General features: G+C 36.6%; 1 protein-coding gene across 2 annotated transcripts in view; it reads left to right on the top strand.

The window, feature by feature from the left end:
* Positions 1–23,491, top strand: part of GUCY1A2 (guanylate cyclase 1 soluble subunit alpha 2) — a 525,457-nt gene that overhangs the window by 422,145 nt on the left and 79,821 nt on the right. The gene's annotated exons all lie outside the window — the stretch shown is intronic.

The raw sequence follows: 23,491 nt of genomic DNA, 5'->3' as shown, positions 1-23,491 counted from the left end.
TAAGTATCTAGTTAACTTTGTCAGTAATGAAATTAATATAAATTTATAACACTATCATATAGTATTTCTCCCTACTAGTTTGACACAACTTTGAAAGTCTGACAGTGCCACTGTTTGTGAGGATCTGGAGCAGCAGGAAATCTCACCCATAACTAATGCAAGTGTAAATGGTGCAATTTACTTGGCATTACCTGATAAAGTTTAACTTCTGCATATCCTACAACCCAGCATTTCCTCTCCTAGATGTTTACACATGTACAAGGGAAGTACTTGTGCACGTGTAGCAAAAGTCACACGCAAAAATAGTTTTTTAATAGTCTCAAATTCTAGCTAATTCAAATATACATCACAGGATAAACTGGGATATATTTATACCTTGGTATACCATATAGTTGGGAATATGAATGACCTCAGCTACTGACATCAACATGGATCAATGTCAAAAACATAATCTCGAGCAGAAGAATTAAGTCATTAAAAAATGCTGTAGTATTATTCCACTTAACTAAAGTTTAAAACTGGAAAAATGGAAAAAATTCTATTTAAAAATACCTGCACTGATGGCAAAAAGTGTAAAAAAAAAAAGGGAATGATTAACACAAAATTCAAGCTGGTGCTTATGTCTGAGGGAAAGATGATGGGAAGTAAGAGGGTACAACAGGGAAAATAAACATAATATAAAATGTTTTATTGTATTATTCTTCTTTAATATGCATATATATGTTTATATTCAACCATTTAAAAGTGGAAAGAGAGTTTTCTAACCACTCCTAAAATGGGAAAATATGGAGCATGAAAAAAAAAATCTAGGTTAAGTTCCCTCAGGGCATAATTATTGAGTTATTCAAACATATGAATGGTACTTCTACCACTGCCAGGAAAACAAACAAAAGGAATCCTGTCTCAGATTTGCTGCACACTGCAAATATAGACATTCCAGATTGAACTAATCAGTTCTTAAATTTTCAAGCCTACCAGCTGGGCAGGCTCCTCATTTGGGATTGTTTTTGATGTTGCGTTTTCTTTTATGGAGAATATATTTGTATTGAATTTAGCAATGTCATTACACAGTTAAATTACCCGAGAACAAAACCAGGGAACTGTGTTTTACAGTGTGTTCATCAATATTTTCATTTGTGGGATTTAATATTAGCTCTTTCAGATAGTCTTATTAAATCAGAAGAGGAAGTATCCATAAAGATTTAATAAGAATGCAGAAAGAGAATCCAAAATAATAAACCACCTTAATAATTTTAGCTTCATTACTAATTTATAGTATTTGCATGATTTGAGATTATTTTTCAGAATATTAATTTGATTTTAAATTGCCTTCTAGCTTGGTGCTATGGGAACATTTCCAAGCTTATTGAGATAATCTTTTATTATAAAACTGCTGGCATGTTGTAGTAGAGTTGATATGTGACAGCTTAATGTTTACCTCAAATTATGTAAGTTTTTAGGTGATTTAAATTACAAGTTATTAAAATTGCAATAATTGACCAAAATGCAAACCAAGTTTTGAAAAGTAAATTGATAATTTCTATATGGTTTTATGAACCTTTGAGGCATCCTGTAATGATGGGAAATAGGAGCCAAAATTGTCATATACAGTTGCTTGAAAATGATTGAGTACTTTTTGGCGGAGCAAGATGGCCGAATAGGAACAGCTCCAGTCTCCAACTCCCAGCACGAGCGACACAGAAGACCGGTGATTGCTGCATTTTCAACTGAGGTACTGGGTTCATCTCACTGGGGAGTGCCGGACGATCGGTGCTGGTCAGCTGCTGCAGCCCGACCAGCCAGAGCTGAAGCAGGGCGAAGCATTGCCTCACCTGGGAAGCGCAAGGGGGAAGGGAATCCCTTTTCCTAGCCAGGGGAACTGAGACACACAACACCTGGAAAATCGGGTAACTCCCACCCCAATACTGCGCTTTAAGCAAACAGGCACACCAGGAGATCATATCCCACACCTGGCCGGGAGGGTCCCACACCCACGGAGCCTCCCTCATTGCTAGCACAGCAGTCTGTGATCTACCGGCAAGGCAGCAGCAAGGCTGGGGGAGGGGCGCCTGCCATTGCTGAGGCTTAAGTAGGTAAACAAAGCTGCTGGGAAGCTCGAACTGGGTGGAGCTCACAGCAGCTCAAGGAAACCTGCCTGTCTCTGTAGACTCCACCTCTGGGGACAGGGCAATAACAAACGCAGCCGAAACCTCTGCAGACGCAAACGACTCTGTCTGACAGCTTTGAAGAGAGCAGTGGATCTCCCAACACGGAGGTTGAGATCTGAGAAGGGACAGACTCCCTGCTCAAGTGGGTCCCTGACCCCTGAGTAGCCTAACTGGGAGACATCCCCCACTAGGGGCAGTCTGACACCCCACACCTCACAGGGTGGAGTACACCCCTGAGAGGAAGCTTCCAAAGCAAGAATCAGACAGGTACACTCGCTGTTCAGAAATATTCTATCTTCTGCAGCCTCTGCTGCTGATACCCAGGCAAACAGCGTCTGGAGTGGACCTCAAGCAATATCCAACAGACCTACAGCTGAGGGTCCTGACTGTTAGAAGGAAAACTATCAAACAGGAAGGACACCTACACCAAAACCCCATCAGTACATCACCATCATCAAAGACCAGAGGCAGATAAAACCACAAAGATGGGGAAAAAGCAGGGCAGAAAAGCTGGAAATTCAAAAAATAAGAGCGCATCTCCCCCGGCAAAGGAGCGCAGCTCATCGCCAGCAACGGATCAAAGCTGGACGGAGAATGACTTTGACGAGATGAGAGAAGAAGGCTTCAGTCCATCAAATTTCTCAGAGCTAAAGGAGGAATTACATACCCAGCGCAAAGAAACTAAAAATCTTGAACAAAAAGTGGAAGAATTGATGGCTAGAGTAATTAATGCAGAGAAGGTCATAAACGAAATGAAAGAGATGAAAACCATGACACGAGAAATACGTGACAAATGCACAAGCTTTAGTAACCGACTCGATCAACTGGAAGAAAGAGTATCTGCGATTGAGGATCAAATGAATGAAATGAAGCGAGAAGAGAAACCAAAAGAAAAAAGAAGAAAAAGAAATGAACAAAGCCTGCAAGAAGTATGGGATTATGTAAAAAGACCAAATCTACGTCTGATTGGGGTGCCTGAAAGTGAGGGGGAAAATGGAACCAAGTTGGAAAACACTCTTCAGGATATCATCCAGGAGAACTTCCCCAACCTAGTAGGGCAGGCCAACATTCAAATCCAGGAAATGCAGAGAACGCCACAAAGATACTCCTCGAGAAGAGCAACTCCAAGACACATAATTGCCAGATTCACCAAAGTTGAAATGAAGGAAAAAATCTTAAGGGCAGCCAGAGAGAAAGGTCGGGTTACCTACAAAGGGAAGCCCATCAGACTAACAGCAGATCTCTCGGCAGAAACTCTCCAAGCCAGAAGAGAGGGGGGGCCAATATTCAACATTCTTAAAGAAAAGAATTTTAAACCCAGAATTTCATATCCAGCCAAACTAAGTTTCATAAGTGAAGGAGAAATAAAATCCTTTACAGATAAGCAAATGCTTAGAGATTTTGTCACCACTAGGCCTGCCTTACAAGAGACCCTGAAGGAAGCACTCAACATGGAAAGGAACAACCGGTACCAGCCATTGCCAAAACATGCCAAAATGTAAAGACCATCGAGGCTAGGAAGAAACTGCATCAACTAACGAGCAAAATAACCAGTTAATATCATAATGGCAGGATCAAGTTCACACATAACAATCTTAACCTTAAATGTAAATGGACTAAATGCTCCAATTAAAAGACACAGACTGGCAAACTGGATAAAGAGTCAAGACCCATCAGTCTGCTGTATTCAGGAGACCCATTTCACACGCAGAGACATACATAGGCTCAAAATAAAGGGATGGAGGAAGATTTACCAAGCAAATGGAGAACAAAAAAAAGTGGGGGTTGCAATACTAGTCTCTGATAAAACAGACTTTAAACCATCAAAGATCAAAAGAGACAAAGAAGGCCATTACATAATGGTAAAGGGATCAATTCAACAGGAAGAGCTAACTATCCTAAATATATATGCACCCAATACAGGAGCACCCAGATTCATAAAGCAAGTCCTTAGAGACTTACAAAGAGACTTAGACTCCCATACAATAATAATGGGAGACTTCAACACTCCACTGTCAACATTAGACAGATCAACGAGACAGAAAGTTAACAAGGATATCTAGGAATTGAACTCATCTCTGCAGCAAGCAGACCTAATAGACATCTATAGAACTCTCCACCCCAAATCAACAGAATATACATTCTTCTCAGCACCACATCGTACTTACTCCAAAATCGACCACGTAATTGGAAGTAAAGCACTCCTCAGCAAATGTACAAGAACAGAAATTATAACAAACTGTCTCTCAGACCACAGTGCAATCAAACTAGAACTCAGGACTAAGAAACTCAATCAAAACCGCTCAACTACATGGAAACTGAACAACCTGCTCCTGAATGACTACTGGGTACATAACGAAATGAAGGCAGAAATAAAGATGTTCTTTGAAACCAATGAGAGCAAAGATACAACATACCAGAATCTCTGGGACACATTTAAAGCAGTGTGTAGAGGGAAATTTATAGCACTAAATGCCCACAAGAGAAAGCAGGAAAGATCTAAAATTGACACTTTAACATCACAATTAAAAGAACTAGAGAAGCAAGAGCAAACACATTCGAAAGCTAGCAGAAGGCTAGAAATAACTAAGAACAGAGCAGAACTGAAGGAGATAGAGACACAAAAAACTCTCCAAAAAATCAATGAATCCAGGAGTTGGTTTTTTGAAAAGATCAACAAAATTGACAGACCACTAGCAAGACTAATAAAGAAGAAAAGAGAGAAGAATCAAATCGACGCAATTAAAAATGATAAAGGGGATATCACCACCGATCCCACAGAAATACAAACTACCATCAGAGAATACTATAAACACCTCTACGCAAATAAACTGGAAAATCTAGAAGAAATGGATAATTTCCTGGACACTTACACTCTTCCAAGACTAAACCAGGAAGAAGTTGAATCCCTGAATAGACCAATAGCAGGCTCTGAAATTGAGGCAATAATTAATAGCCTACCAACCAAAAAAAGTCCAGGACCAGATGGATTCACAGCTGAATTCTACCAGAGGTACAAGGAGGAGTTGGTACCATTCCTTCTGAAACTATTCCAATCAATAGAAAAAGAGGGAATCCTCCCTAACTCATTTTATGAGGCCAACATCATCCAGATACTAAAGCCTGGCAGAGACACAACAAAAAAAGACAATTTTAGACCAATATCCCTGATGAACATCGATGCAAAAATCCTCAATAAAATACTGGCAAACCGGATTCAGCAACACATCAAAAAGCTTATCCACCATGATCAAGTGGGCTTCATCCCTGGGATGCAAGGCTGGTTCAACATAAGCAAATCAATAAACATAATCCAGCATATAAACAGAACCAAAGACAAGAACCACATGATTATCTCAATAGATGCAGAAAAGGCTTTTGACAAAATTCAACAGCCCTTCATGCTAAAAACGCTCAATAAATTCGGTATTGATGGAACGTACCTCAAAATAATAACAGCTGTTTATGACAAACCCACAGCCAATATCATACTGAATGGGCAAAAACTGGAAAAATTCCCTTTGAAAACTGGCACAAGACAGGGATGCCCTCTCTCACCACTCCTATTCAACATAGTGTTGGAAGTTCTGGCTAGGGCAATTAGGCAAGAGAAAGAAATCAAGGGTATTCAGTTAGGAAAAGAAGAAGTCAAACTGTCCCTGTTTGCAGATGACATGATTGTATGTTTAGAAAACCCCATTGTCTCAGCCCAAAATCTCCTTAAGCTGATAAGCAACTTCAGCAAAGTCTCAGGATACAAAATTAATGTGCAAAAATCACAAGCATTCTTATACACCAGTAACAGACAAACAGAGAGCCAAATCAGGAATGAACTTCCATTCACAGTTGCTTCAAAGAGAATAAAATACCTAGGAATCCAACTTACAAGGGATGTAAAGGACCTCTTCAAGGAGAACTACAAACCACTGCTCAGTGAAATAAAAGAGGACACAAACAAATGGAAGAACATACCATGCTCATGGATAGGAAGAATCAATATCGTGAAAATGGCCATACTGCCCAAGGTAATTTATAGATTCAATGCCATCCCCATCAAGCTACCAATGAGTTTCTTCACAGAATTGGAAAAAACTGCTTTAAAGTTCATATGGAACCAAAAAAGAGCCCGCATCTCCAAGACAATCCTAAGTCAAAAGAACAAAGCTGGAGGCATCACGCTACCTGACTTCAAACTCTACTACAAGGCTACAGTAACCAAAACAGCATGGTACTGGTACCAAAACAGAGATATAGACCAATGGAACAGAACAGAGTCCTCAGAAATAATACCACACATCTACAGCCATCTGATCTTTGACAAACCTGAGAGAAACAAGAAATGGGGAAAGGATTCCCTATTTAATAAATGGTGCTGGGAAAATTGGCTAGCCATAAGTAGAAAGCTGAAACTGGATCCTTTCCTTACTCCTTATACGAAAATTAATTCAAGATGGATTAGAGACTTAAATGTTAGACCTAATACCATAAAAATCCTAGAGGAAAACCTAGGTAGTACCATTCAGGACATAGGCATGGGCAAAGACTTCATGTCTAAAACACCAAAAGCAACGGCAGCAAAAGCCAAAATTGACAAATGGGATCTCATTAAATTAAAGAGCTTCTGCACAGCAAAAGAAACTACCATCAGAGTGAACAGGCAACCTACAGAATGGGAGAAAATTTTTGCAATCTACTCATCTGACAAAGGGCTAATATCCAGAACCTACAAAGAACTCAAACAAATTTACAAGAAAAAAACAAACAACCCCATCAAAAAGTGGGCAAAGGATATGAACAGACATTTCTCAAAAGAAGACATTCATACAGCCAACAGACACATGAAAAAATGCTCATCATCACTGGCCATCAGAGAAATGCAAATCAAAACCACAATGAGATACCATCTCACACCAGTTAGAATGGCGATCATTAAAAAGTCAGGAAACAACAGGTGCTGGAGAGGATGTGGAGAAATAGGAACACTTTTACACTGTTGGTGGGATTGTAAACTCGTTCAACCATTATGGAAAACAGTATGGCGATTCCTCAAGGATCTAGAACTAGATGTACCATATGACCCAGCCATCCCATTACTGGGTATGTACCCAAAGGATTATAAATTATGCTGCTATAAAGACACATGCACTCGTATGTTTATTGCAGCACTATTCACAATAGCAAAGACTTGGAATCAACCCAAATGTCCATCAGTGACAGATTGGATTAAGAAAATGTGGCACATATACACCATGGAATACTATGCAGCCATCAAAAAGGATGAGTTTGCATCCTTTGTAGGGACACGGATGCAGCTGGAAACCATCATTCTTAGCAAACTATCACAAGAACAGAAAACCAAACACCACATGTTCTCACTCATAGGTGGGAACTGAACAATGAGATCACTTGGACTCAGGAAGGGGAACATCACACACAGGGGCCTATCATGGGGAGGGGGGAGGGGGGAGGGATTGCATTGGGAGTTATACCTGATGTAAATGATGAGTTGATGGGTGCAGCACACCAACATGGCACAAGTATACATATGTAACAAACCTGCACGTTATGCACATGTACCCTACAACTTAAAGTATAATAATAATAAATAATTATTGACAGTAAAAAAAAAAAAAAAAGAAAATGATTGAGTAATGCTCTTGACTAATTGTAAAACTGCCTGATTTTTTTTAATTTTGAAAATAACCGGAGAATGTAGCGTTTTGTTTTTTCAGTCTATAAATACTTAAGCAAATTATTGCTCAGTAAGTACTCTAATGAAACTCAGAGGCTACTGCTAGATTATATAAAGCATCTATAAATATGGTCTATCTATATATACAATAAATTCTGAAAAATCAGTTCATGTTGACTTTAATTAGGACTGCTTTTAGAAAGAGTGATTAGAAATCTATGATATTTCTTCTGCTGACTGAAAATATGGAAGAACAGCATTATGACTATTTCCTTTTTATTCTTCCCAAGGGAGAATCTGATTTTCTTTCCTCCCACCCACGGAGACACAGGGTCTTGCTCTGTTGTCCAGGCTGGAGTGCAGTGGCACCGTCACAGCTTACTACAGCCTCAACCTCCTGTGCTCAAGGGATCCTCCCAACTCAGTCTCTGGAGTAGCTGGGACCACAAACATGTGGAACCACACCTGACTAAAAAAAAAAAAAATTTAGTAGAGATGGGGGTCTCCCTATGTTGCCCAGGCTGGTAGTGAACTCCTGATCTCAAGCAATCCTCCTGCCTCGGCTTCCCAAAATGTTGGGATTACAGGCATGAGTCAAGTTACCATGCCAGGCCTGAATTTTTAAATTTTCAACAGTAGACAATTGAAAAGTAAAATTATATTTCTATTCTCTCTTTCTTGTTTACACTAGCTATATTGTGAATTCACTAGAAAAATGTATTACTTTACACTGTTCTCTGATCTTGTGAACCTAAAGGTATTTTGAATAGTTTTTAGTGCCGACTGGCTAACTGATAGTAATAGTTTAACCACACTTTGATTAAAATAATCAAATATTTATTACTGCCTATGATTTATTCTTTCTTTATAAAACACTGTTGATAGGGAAAGGGAAGTTGGGTCAAGGATTAACTAGAGAATGTGCCTAGAGCATATTAGAAAAACAAAGAGCATTTTCACAATTTAAGGCTTTTGAAGAATATTGAGTATGTCCAAATGTCTTTTAATTCTGTACTTAGTTTAAAAACTAGTTTAAAAACTATTTTCATTAAATTTTATCTCATAGGCATACAAATTCAAATTTTCTTCATTAGTTCAAAGAACAGTACATTTTATATAATGAGGCAAGTATGGAGGAGACATTGTGAACTAGAGTTAAACAATGTGTAATCATGTTGTAATACTAATGTGTTTAGCGATCTCAATTGCAAATCAGGGAAATGCTATGAGTCTTTTTCTCATAGCATTTCCCTGATTTGCAATTGAGATCGCTAAACACATTAGTATTACAGACTGGTGCGAAAGCAGAAATATTAATGTACAATTTACATGTAATTGTAACACATTAGATTACAGCTCCTTAAGCTTCAACTTTTAATGAGTTTACAGGATTTTTTGAGATTATGCAATAATTATTCTGTAATTAATTTTTAATTTTTAAATAGTCATTGCTATTTGCAAAGGAAACCTGATGTTATTTTAATATTTGGAGGGATTTGGTTTTTAGAAATATTGCAATATTTAGTTAACCCTATCAGATTTCAGCCTGAGACTGTATTTAGAAAAAAGAAAAACTAATTACAGTTGGCACTCCATATCCATGAGTTCTGCATCCTCCGATTCAGCCAACTGTGGGTCAAAAATGTAGTTAGGCCAATGATAGTTGCATCTGTACTGAACATATATAGACTTTTTTTCTTGTCATTCTCTATATAATACAGCATAACAAGTATTTACTCATTACAACACAGTACATATTATAAGTAATCTACAGAGTATTTAAAGTATGTGGGAGGATGTGCATAGGTTATATGCATATACATCACTACTTAATATAAGGGCTGCAAGTCTTTTATATTACTTATAATACCTAATAAAAAGTAAATGCTATTAAGTCATTGTAATACTATATCATTTTGTTTGTATTTTTTTAATTGTTGAATTGTTGTTTATATTTTAATTTTTTTAATGCCATATTTTCAGTCTACGGGTGGTTGAACATGCAGATGTGGAACCTGTGGATACAGAGGGTTGACTGTATTTGATAACCTAATTAATTTTCTAAGATTCTTTGATAATTATTTATTTATAAAAAACAAATTAGTACTTTTTAATCTCAATGTGTGTCTACTTATTTGAAATGTTCTACTTCTAGAAACTATATACATATAAGGAGAAAAACCTAAGGGATCAGAAAAAACTACGTAGGCATTATATAAAATTACTGTTAAGATACTGATCCCAGTTATCCTCATTTCTCATGTTTATCAATTAGGAGTATTTAAATTTGCTTTTAATCGCCTAGATAATGCATACAGTGGCAGTTTTCATAAGTCACTGTTCTGTTGTAACAATAATATGTAAAAATACTATATAATATTACTGGTGAAACTTATGACTATATAGATATATTTTCCGATAGATTCATCATTCTGCATAGTAAATTTATTTGGAACTATAAATTTGTTTGTTTTTAAAAAGTATTTATTTAAAGTATTAATATTTGTGAATTTACCAGAAAAGTTGTGAGTTTCTTCTGTAGTTTGCTTCCTTTTAATAATCAATGCCTCATTCTATATACTCTTTAGATCTATTTTCTAACTTGCCAATACTTCCCTCAGTTGGTTGTAAAAATTACTTATTAAACTCATCCACTTGATGCTTAAATGTTGATTATAGAAGTTTATAGTGTTTTGCAGTTCCATTTATCTGACAAAATTTTTCATACTGTTTTTATTTATTTTCTTAAATAAATCATCTGTAATGGTTGTAAACGCTTCTCCTGGTAAGTCAGTCTCTAGAACTCCTGCATTCTATTACATCGTCTGTTCTTTCACTTAATTTTCAGTCATGTTACTTGTTTCCTGTGTGGCTAATTACTACTTTTTTTGAATGCTGGAGATTGTATATAAAATATTACAGAAATAATTTAAGACTTAGGATGATTTTGCAGGGAAATTTTAGTGTGCTTCTTGAAAGAGACTAGGGGTCCTAGCAGTCAGGGTCAGGGGATTTAAAGCTGGGTTTTGATCTCTGTGAGGACCTGTCTACTTCTGGTTCACCTCTGTGTTTTGGTATTACCCTTATACCTGTGATCATGGTCCCATCTCAAAGTGGGGAGGGCTTTCTAACGTCTTTGCCCTAGCAATTCTTAGATTCCAGTTTATGTTCCCTTAGCCCTGGCTGTCAAAAATGCTGCTCAGCTTCTCAACCTTTCCATTACCTTTTCTGGAGCCAGAAGATGCCCATAGGATAAAAGCATTCCCAAGTTTACTGTTCACTTCTCAGGTTTATCTTCTGCCATATCTTGGCACAATAATTTTTCATTACCTTGTTAGCTGACCAGGATAGGGTAATTCAAATGATATAACCTGCTATTTTATATGTATATATGGTAAGTTTCACAATAATTCTGTGAAGGAAGTATTGCTATTATTTCCAGTTTGTAAATGAAGAAAATAAGAATAAAAAATAGTTAACCAGAGCTTCTAATGTATATACTGTGTATACATTAAATAAAAGCATGTTAAACAACATTTATATTGTCAAATCTTCCTATTGCCTTGAATATTCCATTAAAGTTAGACTTTTCATGGCTTCAGTCTACAAGAAATTTAAATGTGTGTTAGATGTCCTCTTTGAAAAAGAAGAAGTCAGTTCCCTATTTTAAAGGTACTCCATTCAAAAATAAAATAATTTTTAAATTAGAAAGTAAGAGAGATTCTAGCTGCATGTGACGGTGGTGGGGAGGCATACCTGTAGTCCCAGATACTCGAGAAGCTGAGGAGGGAGGATGGCTTTAATCCAGGAGTTTGATACCAGCCTGTGCTGGACAGCATAACAATACCTTGTTTAGAAAGAGAGGGATTGATTAAATTCAGTTATGTGAAAAAAAAAGAGTGTTATTCTATCGTTTTGAAAACTGCAGTCACTGGCCAGATTGGGTAGGGGATGTATTATTCATGATGCCCTGTTTTTTTTCTGTATTTTCCCCTTGTTTATTGTTTGTTGTGGATTGTAATGCAGAGGTTATATATTTAAATGTTTTATATTAACATTATTTCATAGGGTAGTCATTGAATTTAAATATTAGGTCATATTCTATTTATTTTTATTTATTGAGCACGTTTGTTTTAATCATAGAATTACTCTTCTGGCACGATGCTATAATGCTGAACTTTAATAGACAAACGTATTTATAGACAAATCTATTTATTGAGCACATTATTTGTTTTAATTATGGAATTACTCTTCTGACATGATGCTGTAGTGCTGAAATTTAATAGACAGAGCATCCTTAATGCCTTACAATTCCTCCATAAGATATCGGCATAATGATTTAAAACACAATATTGCATCTGCGATATGTATGTCAATGAGACAGAATTCCACTGCTAGTTTATTTTAGCTTTTATCTGTAATCATGAAAGATTCCAATTTTATATAATCACAGAATTTTAATCATATTTTCAGACCATGAAATAGTTGATCAGGCATACATTTCTAAAAATGCTAGTCTTACTGAAAAGTTTTATTATGATATTTGTCAAACAGATTTCCCAAGCAGTCCTTCTGTGAAGATATTTGCATATTGATGGTACAAGAAAAAATAGTAATAATAAGTTAGTGAAAGGAAAAATAAAACCGAGTGATGGAAATAAAAGCTAAACTGATTCACATGATACTGTGCATGCAAAGCACAAAATTGCTTAGTTTAATTTTGTGCAGCAGTCTTTTGACTTTCACATTTTTGGAAGAAAAATATATTCTTTAGTGGAGACATGGTTTAAGTATTTTTTGTTAGTTAAATATTACCACTATGAGGATAACTACTTCTAAATAAGTTATCATCTATTTCATGTATTTTATCCTGCCTCTTGTCTCCAGTGTCCCACTAAGACTACTGATACAATGTCCATAGAAGAGGCTAAAAGTTATATTAGCAAAGTCACTCATTTTTAATTTGATTTTTGTGTGGTGTGCTTTAGAAGTGTGAAACTTCCAAGCATTTAGGAAGCTCATGTTTTTATTTATTTGATTTTTATGTAAAGAATAGGAATCTCCATCTGCCAATTGTTTTTCTCCTGTAGAGACAGTAAATGTGATTTCATCAACCCATTTAGTAGGTTAGCCCATTATCTTTAGCATATGGTCCCTTTCTTAGGTGTTTTTGAATGGGTTTTTAATCTTTTACTTAGTTTCTTTTAAGGCTATATGCATATAGGCCAACATTAGTAGCCTGACTCTTACAATATGAAAAATGACATGAAAATAGCAAGATACAATACATAAGACAGCAATGTGCTATCTGCATGCTAATCACACTGTTGATTTAGTTAGCTTTTACATTTTTGACCTTTTGAGATCTCATATCTTGTTTCAAATAAGTTTAAAAATTATTTAATCTCTTTAGTTTTCTAAAATTACAAAACATAAAATGATCTCTGAAAATTAGTATTACAGAAGATAGTTAAAATCACCTATAATTTACCAACTAATTATAGCCATAGTTTACATTGTTATATATCATCTTCAAAGTCTTTTTATATACATATATTCAATACAAACACATAGAAGGTACGGACTTAAAAAGTAGATTCTTTTAAAAACGGAATAAGCTTCATTCAACTTGGTAATGTCATGACACACAGTGTACCAAAGATGCAGAAAAATATGCAGAAAAACCTTGGTTAGCCCTAGGAAGAATCTTTCATTATTACTCACTCACTTTGGTTTTGTATTTTTCTGATCCTACAATTGAATTTTTGAGACACTGGAAGGTAACTCTTTAGTCACCTGAGTTGCAAATGTGGTACTAACAATTCAGTGTCACAGGTGCTTTTCAAAGTATGTTAAGCTTTTTGTTGATGTCATGTCAGGCATATGGCAATTGTCTGGGTCACCACTATAATATTCCTTATTTGGAATGTGGTTTCCTAGCAACTCTTGCTTTTTCCTAATAGCTGAATTGATTTCTGCACATTTGTAATGCTTCCTACTGCATCAGAAATTGTAACCTTGTGTATAAATGTTAACAAGACCAAATGTACACGTAGATTCAATTTTAAGAAATTATTTTGCTTTATCACTTGCCTTTAATGTGTTTGTTCAGAGGTTAAACCAATCATAAAAAATGAATTTAGAAAATCTCATTAATTCAGACTCTTCAGGGAAATATGGTAATTTTGACAACAATTCCAAAATGCATGCAAATAGTTCTTAGTGGGGGACCCTGTGAAGTTGAAGACACAGAGTAATTTTGATGGTCAAATGACCATGTAATCAGGAGGTTGTTAGAAACACAGGTCCAGAGGTATGCATGGGGTGTCCCAAGGGAGAAAAGGCTTACTTTGGAGGCTTGCTGTTTCAACTCACATGAAGCCTGATTCCACATGAATCTGGCTGGATTCTTGCTGGCAGCGACTTTTACTTATTTATTCAACAAATATTTTTTGAATGCTTACTGTTTTCTAAATAATTGGTGAGGTATTAGGAATGTGAGATAAGCAAACCAGATACGTCCCTGATCCTCCCAAGAATTACAGTCTGTGGAACCAACAACTACACATTACTAACTTGGTGAGGAAGGAGAAATAGACACAGTTTTGTCTCAATACCCTTTCCACCGTAATATCGAGAGGTTTGGGTTAGCCTTTTAGAAGTATCTGTCAAAGTCTTTAAATTCTTTGTAGAGCAAATATTCAAGATGTCATTTACATTCAGACCTACATTATTTTGGTGTTTTTGTAGATTTCATATGTTCTTAGGGAAATGGGGTTGAAAGGCATTAAAAACCAACTGTATGGTAGTGGTTACCTTGACAGTTTACATATTATCTCAATCTACACAACGACTATGAAGGGCATATATGCAATTTTTATATACTTAAAAGATAAAAGACATTGGGGTTAAAAATATGTATAAGATTATGGAGGAAAAATGCATATTGGACCAGACTTGTACCATGTCTTTATGCACTTTTTTATTCCTGCCCCCAAAAAACTCTGCAAAGTTTCATTAATCTTATTTTACATGTAAAGAATTTGAGATTTAGAAAGTTTATATAATTTGATCAAGGTTTTGTAGCTAGCCAATTGCCGAACTAAATTTGAATCCAGATATATCTGTTTAGAAAAAAGAAAAAAGCTTTGCTGTTTTTCATTATAGCAAACTGGAGAATGCCCAGAGTAGAATTTTACTACCTGAGTACTTAATAACAAGAGGTACTTCTCACCTAGTGCTTACTACATCCTCAGCATTATGCCAAGCTAGGGTGCGTGAGCGCTCTCTCTCTTACATGTCCTCTCTCTAATATATATACATATACACATACACCTGTATAATTAATATATTAACATGTATGTTTATGTTTTAGGCATATTTTCATATTTGTGAAATATGCCTATACTGTATATACATAATCATTACAACAATCATGAACCACAAATTAGATGTTATCTCTATTTATAAATGGGAAAACCGAGACTCAAAGGTTAAAGGACTTTTTGTCAAATAAAAGTAAATAATAATACTAAATGAGAACTGATTCAGAATTGGAATTCAAATCTGTTTGACTTCAAAGTCCATCCTCTTAACCATTACCCTATACTGCCACTCAAAATATAATTAGAATGTATTTAATATGATTTCTAATCTTATGACTAAGCTAATAACTTTAATCTTCCTTAAAAAATTATTGCTTTTCCCTGTTCCTTAAGAAAGAAGTGTGAAGATGTAATAGCAGTGCAATGTCTCGAAGGCACTCTAACTCGAGGTAAACTATTGACTATAACTCTACATCAAGATGTTGAAATAATGAGGACAATTATGTCAACATTTAACAGAATGAGTTGAAAATTGATAGTTCTATAGAATTTCAAAATATCTGAAGAAAAATTAAGTTGGGAATAATATTGAAATATACACTTCTGTAATATTAGCTTTTTATAAAAAAATAGAAGAAATGATCTTTTTGTGGAAACATAATAATCCAAAAACTAGGAAAGCAGAGGTTTAAAACTGTATCAGAGAATCCAAAAGGCATATTTACTCTTTTGGACATATTATTTTCCAGATGGTATCAGTTGATCCTTTTGGATATTAAGTTATCTAAGATTATTTTTTATTTACAATAATGAAAAGCACTGATTGAAAATGAAAAATGTAGTCGAATAATTTGATCAGTCAGCCTGCAAGCCTTTACTGAATGTCTCTCATGTGCAAAACCACATAATTGAGTTGCAGACTGAACTGCATGAGTGCCAAATACTAATCTGCTTCTTTTCTTGGCTCTCAAGTCAAAATTCTGTCTACACAATACCCAAACATCTGGTCACTTAAATCCATTCAGTCACAACTTCAATTGACCGCCCAGATTTTCTGACTCCAGGATTCCATTCAACTTGTTTCCCTTAATTAATTAGTTTATCTGAAAGCTATGTCAAATAGGCAATAGCCTATGTTTAGTTACTTCAATAGTACTTGGCATCTTACCTATGACAAGGTACAGTTATGGAGGGAAGAAAAACACAGGTTCTATTCCTCCCACCTCCATCAAGCTTTTAACAGATTTGGTGTTGTTTTCTGCCTCCTATACTGTTTGCCTTCCTCTTTGAGTTGGTCTCACCCATCTCTCACTGCCCCCCACTCTCAGGACCCCTCGGTCTCCATTTCTCTCTCAGTTTCCCAAAAGTGACATCAATTTTCCATGAATTACCTAATAATGACTTACTAACAAAAATTACATTGTTATGAATAATGTGCGTAAAACTGTTGATACTGGTTAATTTAGGGGAAAGAGCTTTTTCCATTTTTAATCTTACAGTTTTATATCTGTTCACATTTTCCAAATATATGTATGAATTATTCACTTTTAGTATCTATAGAAATTATATGGGAGATGACATCATAGACCATTTTTCTTTCCTTCTTTAAAGTTTCCTATACTCAAAATAACTCATAAATATAATTTCTAAATGAAGTAAGCACAAATTCTCACTTATATATTTGGTTCATAGGAATAATCAGCAGGCAATGCCTAAAACTGCACAGAATAAAAAATCTTATTGGCTAAAAATTGGTGGGAGCATCAAATGTCTTTGACAAAATTACACTGTGAAACATTTGGCCAGCCTAATGAGGGTTTATAGAAATAATGACCATAAAAGAAAACTATACTGGCAGAAATTAATATGAGCAACGTACTGCTTAATGAGTCACAAATCATCACCGTAAAGTTTCAGTGGGAAAGAATTCATGTCAATTAAAATACTTTCAGATACAACTGGAAATGTAAAATATTAGAATCAATTTATATGTAGTATATAGAAAACAGATCAAGGAATTAAATTGACTTATAGCGTTTAGTCCAGAAAATAATTTTCTTCATAAGAATTCTTCAGTATTAAATTTATTCATTCAATCTTTGTACTACTTTGTTGGGGTACAAATGTCTTGAACTATAACTGTTTTATTAGCCTATGGAATTATTTGATGAATTAACAGAAGCTGTGTCATGGTTCTAGACATTCATGCTCAATAAACTGAATTAAATGTTACCAACTGATAGGAGAAAGTATTTTATTTAGTTGTGGCAGTGATAGCTATTATATCTTTGTATGATTATAGTTTTATCTCTTTGATCCTTTGCTGCACAAGTAAATATTCTTTTATATTTGCAACTTTTTGCCATGTCTTTACCTCATATATAAATAAGTAAATACATTGACTTCCAGGTTTTTAATAAACTTACAGTATTCTCCATTTCTTTTATTGTTTTCTCATCTTTCTCTTACTCTAAATTGCATATTCATAATCATGTCCTTTTGAAAAGTACTAAACTTTTCTCATGCTCATATTTTATCCTAGCACTCAAAATATAAATTAGTAATTTTGCTACCCAAAGTATAATGAAGTAAAGTAGACCTGCCTTGTTATACCAGTGAGAATACCTATCATGAGCTTATGATATAGTGATCACACTGTGTTCTACGCAGTGCAGCATCCTGTACTATATAAAAATCTCTTTACGCCGGGCGCGGTGGCTCACGCCTGTAATCCCAGCACTTTGGGAGGCCGAGGCGGGCGGATCACAAGGTCAGGAGATCGAGACCACGGTGAAACCCCGTCTCTATTAAAAAATACAAAAAATTAGCCGGGCGTGGTGGCGGGCGCCTGTAGTCCCAGCTACTCAGGAGGCTGAGGCAGGAGAATCGCGTGAACCCGGGAGGCGGAGCTTGCAGTGAGCTGAGATCGCGCCACTGCACTCCAGCCTGGCCACAGAGCGAGACTCCATCTCAAAAAAAAAAAAAAAAAAAAAAAAAAAAAAATATCTCTTTACTAGTTAGTTATGGTACTGCAGCACACTATATCCAAACGTTGTTCTGTGTTATTTTTCTCCTCATTTTAACTCTAGTTTGTGAAAACTCTTACTTTGTGGTTAGGAAGGCTTGTCCAGGGAAGCGAGAGTCCTACCATATTTTAAAACTATACAGTTTATCAGAAATCTAAGCATAATGTGTCAGCCACAGACAATCATGGCAAAGCTTCCCTTTTAAACTTGGTGCTTCAAGGGTTGTTTATGCCTTCAAACATTTGCTCCAAAATTAATAATTCCTATTTTATTAGTTATTAGTGTGTTCAAGTAGGTTGATATTTATATTTAAAAATTATCTCAGGCAAACATATTTCTATCCAGCTCTATGGCATTGTTTTGATGGCCAATTTATGCCAGATTCTAGAGCCAAATGTATTTGCCTGAGGTCTCCAGATGTTTTCTGATTTGCTGCTGGTGTCTGAAGAAACACTGCAACTATGGCTGTAAATTCAGCCTTTTCGCTTTACTGAACTGGGGCTAAGACACCCATCCTTCTTTTCTTGTGGTTTAGTTTAGCCAGAAATGCACCAGAGATAATTTACAAAACGATGATATAGTAGCTTAGGAAATTTAGCTGTGAATAGCTAACATTTTGTAAGCTTTTAAAAGTTAGTTAGAAATTTGAAGATCAACTCTCATTTCATACTTGATAAAAAGAGAGCAAAAAAGTATTTGATTATACTTAAGTTATCTAACTAGTTAGCAATAGGATCAGAACATGTGAAATTCACCAGGGAAGCTAATGAAGAAGATAAGGCCAGAAGAAGGAGAAATAATTTTGTAGTTTTTCTTTTTCTGGCAACTGTTCATCATGATAGAAGAAATATAATTTGGAAAGTGTGTTTTTGAGATTATTTCATGAAAGAGGTGGAAAATTGCACAAATCTGTGGCAGAGGGTCCAAATATCTTGACCTCTTGAGTGTCATTTCTCTATTATCAGAGTATTACTATATTTACTGTTTCATTTTTAATCTTTTAAAACTATTAATTCTTTCCCCAGTTCCTGTCTTCCTTCTGTGAGAGCCTCTCGTTATGAATATGGGGCAATTATTCACATAGAATTTCGCCAAAGTTGACATGGATATTTTTTTCTCCTTTTAACCTTTAGCATTTTCTATGGAAATGATGGGCCAGTTATTTGCTAGCTTGTAAAAAGAGGAAAAAATAATAAATGTGTACCTTTATGTCCCCACACCTCTTCTGTATTATCTCTCAGAACATATTAATTTTTTGAAAATACCAGATCTTTAAAAATAGTGGTGCATCTTCAGGAATATTTATTTTTTCATCATTTCTTCTATTTGTTACCATCCTCAAGTATGTCAAAGAAATTAGAATAAAATTATTTTACCTACTTTGTCCAAATATCAAGTTATAAATACTATTCATGTATTAAAAAGTGAAAAACTATGACTTATAAAAATATATGCTCACATAAATGATCGTTTTATGTATCATTCCTTGAAGTTCGGCCCACTTTAGAAATTCACATATAGCCATGCCTTCAAACTCATCATAGCTTAGAATTATTCCAACTATAGAATCTCAACTCCAAATGTCTTTTCGTAGTCACATTACTTGTTCTTCTGCCACTGTCTATTCTACCATTCTCACTCATCACAGTGATGTATAAGCCTTTATCCGTTCTTAGGTTTCCAGTCTATTTTGAGTATATTAGTTTTCTAAGTCTGACATAACAAAGAACCAACAAACTAAGTGGCTTAGAACAACAGAAATTTGTTGTCTTACCGTTCTGGAGGCTAGAACCCCAAGATCAACATGTTGGCCGCACCATGTTTTATTTGAAGACACTAGGGAAGGAGCTGTTCCAGATCTCTCTGCTATTACTAGATTCTGGTAGTTCCTTGGCAGCATAGCTCCAGTTTTTACATGGCACTCTCCCTGCGGGCATGTATGTATCTGTGTCCAAATGTCTCCTTTTTTTTTTTTTTTTTTTTTTGAGACAGAGTTTCGCTCTTGTCACCTAGGCTGGAATGCAGTGGCGTGATGTCTGCTCACTGAAAGCTTCACCTCCCAGGTTCAAGCGATTCTCCTATCTCAGCCTCCCGAGTAGATGGGATTACAGACTCCTGCCCCCATGACTGGCTAATTTTTTGTATTTGTAGTAGAGACAGGGTTTCGCCATGTTGGGCAGGCCAGTCTCAAACTCCTGACTTCAGGTGATCTGCCCGCCTCGGCCTCCCAAAGTGCTGGGATTACAGGTGTGAGCCATCACGCCTAGCCATGTCTCCTTTTTATAAGGATACTAGTCATATTGGATTAGGGGGTCTCCCCTACTCTGGTAGGAACTCATATCAGCAATTACCCTATTTCTAATTAAGGTTAAATTCTGAAATACTGAGGATTAGGGACTTACTATATGAATTTAAGGAGGGAGGGCACAATTCCATCCATAATACCTTCTTATCTAGAAAAGAAGAATCCCATTATCTCCTATCTCAACATGGTTCCTATCACCCCTCTAATTTTATTCTTCTTTGTCTTCCATCATACAGTCTGCACCTAAGTAGAAAATTCTTGCTCTGGAATTTATGGACATTACTGGTGAAAATTACATAATCATGGTAATTAAATAACATTAAGAATGCATACGTTTTGAATTCAACTGGGCCTTAAATCTGTAGGGATCTTGTTTCACTATCTCATAGCTGTGACTGTTGCAAATATTTGCTTTTTTAAAAAACATAATTTCAACTTTTAGATTAAAGGGTACATGTGCATGTTTGTTACATGGGCATGTTGTGTGATGCTGAGGTTTGGGATACAAATGATCCCATCGTCTAGGTAGTGAGCATAGTCACTGCATTTGTTTGACTTTTAACTTTGCTACTCTTACTCCAAACAGACCCCTCCTTTCCTAACTAAATGAAATGCTAGAAGATATCAATATGAATAAACTCGACATTCTTTCCACACTCCTCCCCAACACTATTCTTTCTTCAAATATCTTCTCTGCCTTTCATCTCTCTCCTTCTACTGGCCCTAGTGCGTCAACAAAATCTTCCCTTTAATTAATGCAAAAAGTATCATTTTCTTTGAAAGCTTCCCTCTCTATGCTACATGCTGCTGCTTTGTTTATGATCAAACAATAATGGAAAGTCACTCTGTTGACTCTTCATTGACTAGGAAATAAGAACTAAATCCTAATCAGTAAGTACCTTTAATGTGTTCTCAAGCTAGTTGTTGAAACCTATATTCTGGTGAGCTTTCAAGACGGCCAAATAGCAACAGCTCTGGTCTGCAACTCCCAGCGAGATCGACGTAGAAGACGGGTAATTTCTGCATTTCCAATTGAGATACCTGGTTCATCTAATTGAGACTGGTTAGACAGTGGTTGCAGCCCATGGAGGGTGAGCCAAAGCAGGGCAGGGTGTTGCCTCACCTGTGAAGTGCAATGGGTCAGGGGATTTCCCTTTCCTAGCCAAGGGAAGCCATGAGAGTCTGTACCCGGAGGAATGATACACTCCTACCCAAATACTGCACTTTTCCCACTGTCTTTGCAACCAGCAGACCAAGAGATTCCCTCTGGTGCCTGGTTCAGTGGGTCCCACACCCACGGAGCCCAGCAAGCTAAGATCCATGGGCTTGAAATTCTTGCTGCTAGTGCAGCAGTCCGTGATTGACCTGGAATGCTGGAGCTTGGTGTGGGGAGGGGTGTCCATCATTGCTGAGGCTTGAGTAGGTGGTATTATGCCCACAGTGTAAACAAAGCTGCCAGTAAGCTCAGACTGGGTGGAGCCCACTGCAGCTCAGCAAGGCGACTGTCTCTCTAGAGTCCACCTCTGTGGCAGAGTATATCTGAACAAAAGGCAGCAGCCCCAGTCAGAGACTTATAGGTAAAATCCTCATCTCCCTGGGACAGAGCACCTGGGGAAAGGGGCAGCTGTGGGCACAGCTTCTGCAGACTTAAACATCCCTGCCTGATGCCTCTAAAGAGAGCAGTGGTTTTCCCAACACCGCATTCAAGCTCTGATAACAGACAGACTGCCTCCTCAAGTGGGTCCATGGCCCCCATGTAGCCTCACTGGGAGACACCACCCAGTAGGGGCTGACAGACACCTCATACAGGAGAGCTCTGGCTGGCATCTGGTGGGTGCCCCTCTGGGACAAAGCTTCTAGAGGAAGGATCAGGCAGCAATGTTCGCTGTTATGCAGCCTCTGCTGGTGATACCCAGGCAAACAGGGTCTGGAGTGGACCTTCAGCAAACTCCAACAGACCTGCAGTTGAGGGGCCTGACTGTTATAAGGAAAAATAACGAACAGAAAGGAATAGGATCAACATCAAAAAAAAGGACACCCACACCAAAACCCCATCCATAGTCACCATCAAAGACCAAAGGTAGATAAATCCACAAACATGGGGAGAAACCAGCACAAAAAGGCTGAAAATTCCAAAAATCAGAATGCCTCTTCTCCTCCAGAGGATCACAACTCCTTGCCAGCAAGGGATCAAAACTGGATGCAGAATGAGTTTGACGACTTGACAGACGTAGGTTTCAGAAGGTGGGTAATAACAAACTTCTCTGAGCCAAAGGAGCATGTTCGCACTCAATGCAAGGAAGCTAAAAGCCTTGAAAAACGGTTAGAGGAATGGCTACCTAGAATAACCAGTTTACAGAAGAACATAAATGACCTGATGGTGATAAAAACACAGCACGAGAACTTCATGAAGCATACACAAGCTTCAATAGCCAAATCTATCAAACAGAAGAAAGGATATCAGTGATTAAAGATCAAACAGAAGAAAGGATATCAGTGATTGATGAAATAAAGTGAGAATACAAGATTAGAGAAAAAACAGTGAAAAGAAAGAAACAAAGCCTCCAAGAAATATAGGAATATGTGACATGAACAAATCTATGTTTTATTGGTGTACCTGAAAGTGACAGGGAGAATGGAACTAAGTTAGAAAACATTCCTCAGGTATTATTTAGGAGAACTTCTCCAACATAGCAAGGCAGGCCAACATTCAAATTCAGGAAATACAGAGAACTCCATAAAGATACTCCTCAAGAAGAGCAACCCCAAGAAACATAATCATCAGATTCAGCATGATTGAAATGAACAAAAAAATGTTAAGGGCAGCCAGAGAGAAAAGTTGGGTTACCCACAAAGGGAAGCCCATCAGACTAACAGCAGATCTCTTGACAAAAACCCTACAAGCCAGAAGAGAGTGGGGGCTTAATATTCAACATTCTTAAAGAAAAGAATTTTCAACCCGGAATTTCATACCC

Source organism: Macaca fascicularis, chromosome 14 (genome assembly GCF_037993035.2).
Source record: "Macaca fascicularis isolate 582-1 chromosome 14, T2T-MFA8v1.1".
Lineage (NCBI taxonomy): Eukaryota > Metazoa > Chordata > Mammalia > Primates > Cercopithecidae > Macaca > Macaca fascicularis.
The sequence above is the reverse complement of the archived record's forward strand: the minus strand, read 5'-3'. Positions and strand labels throughout refer to the sequence as shown.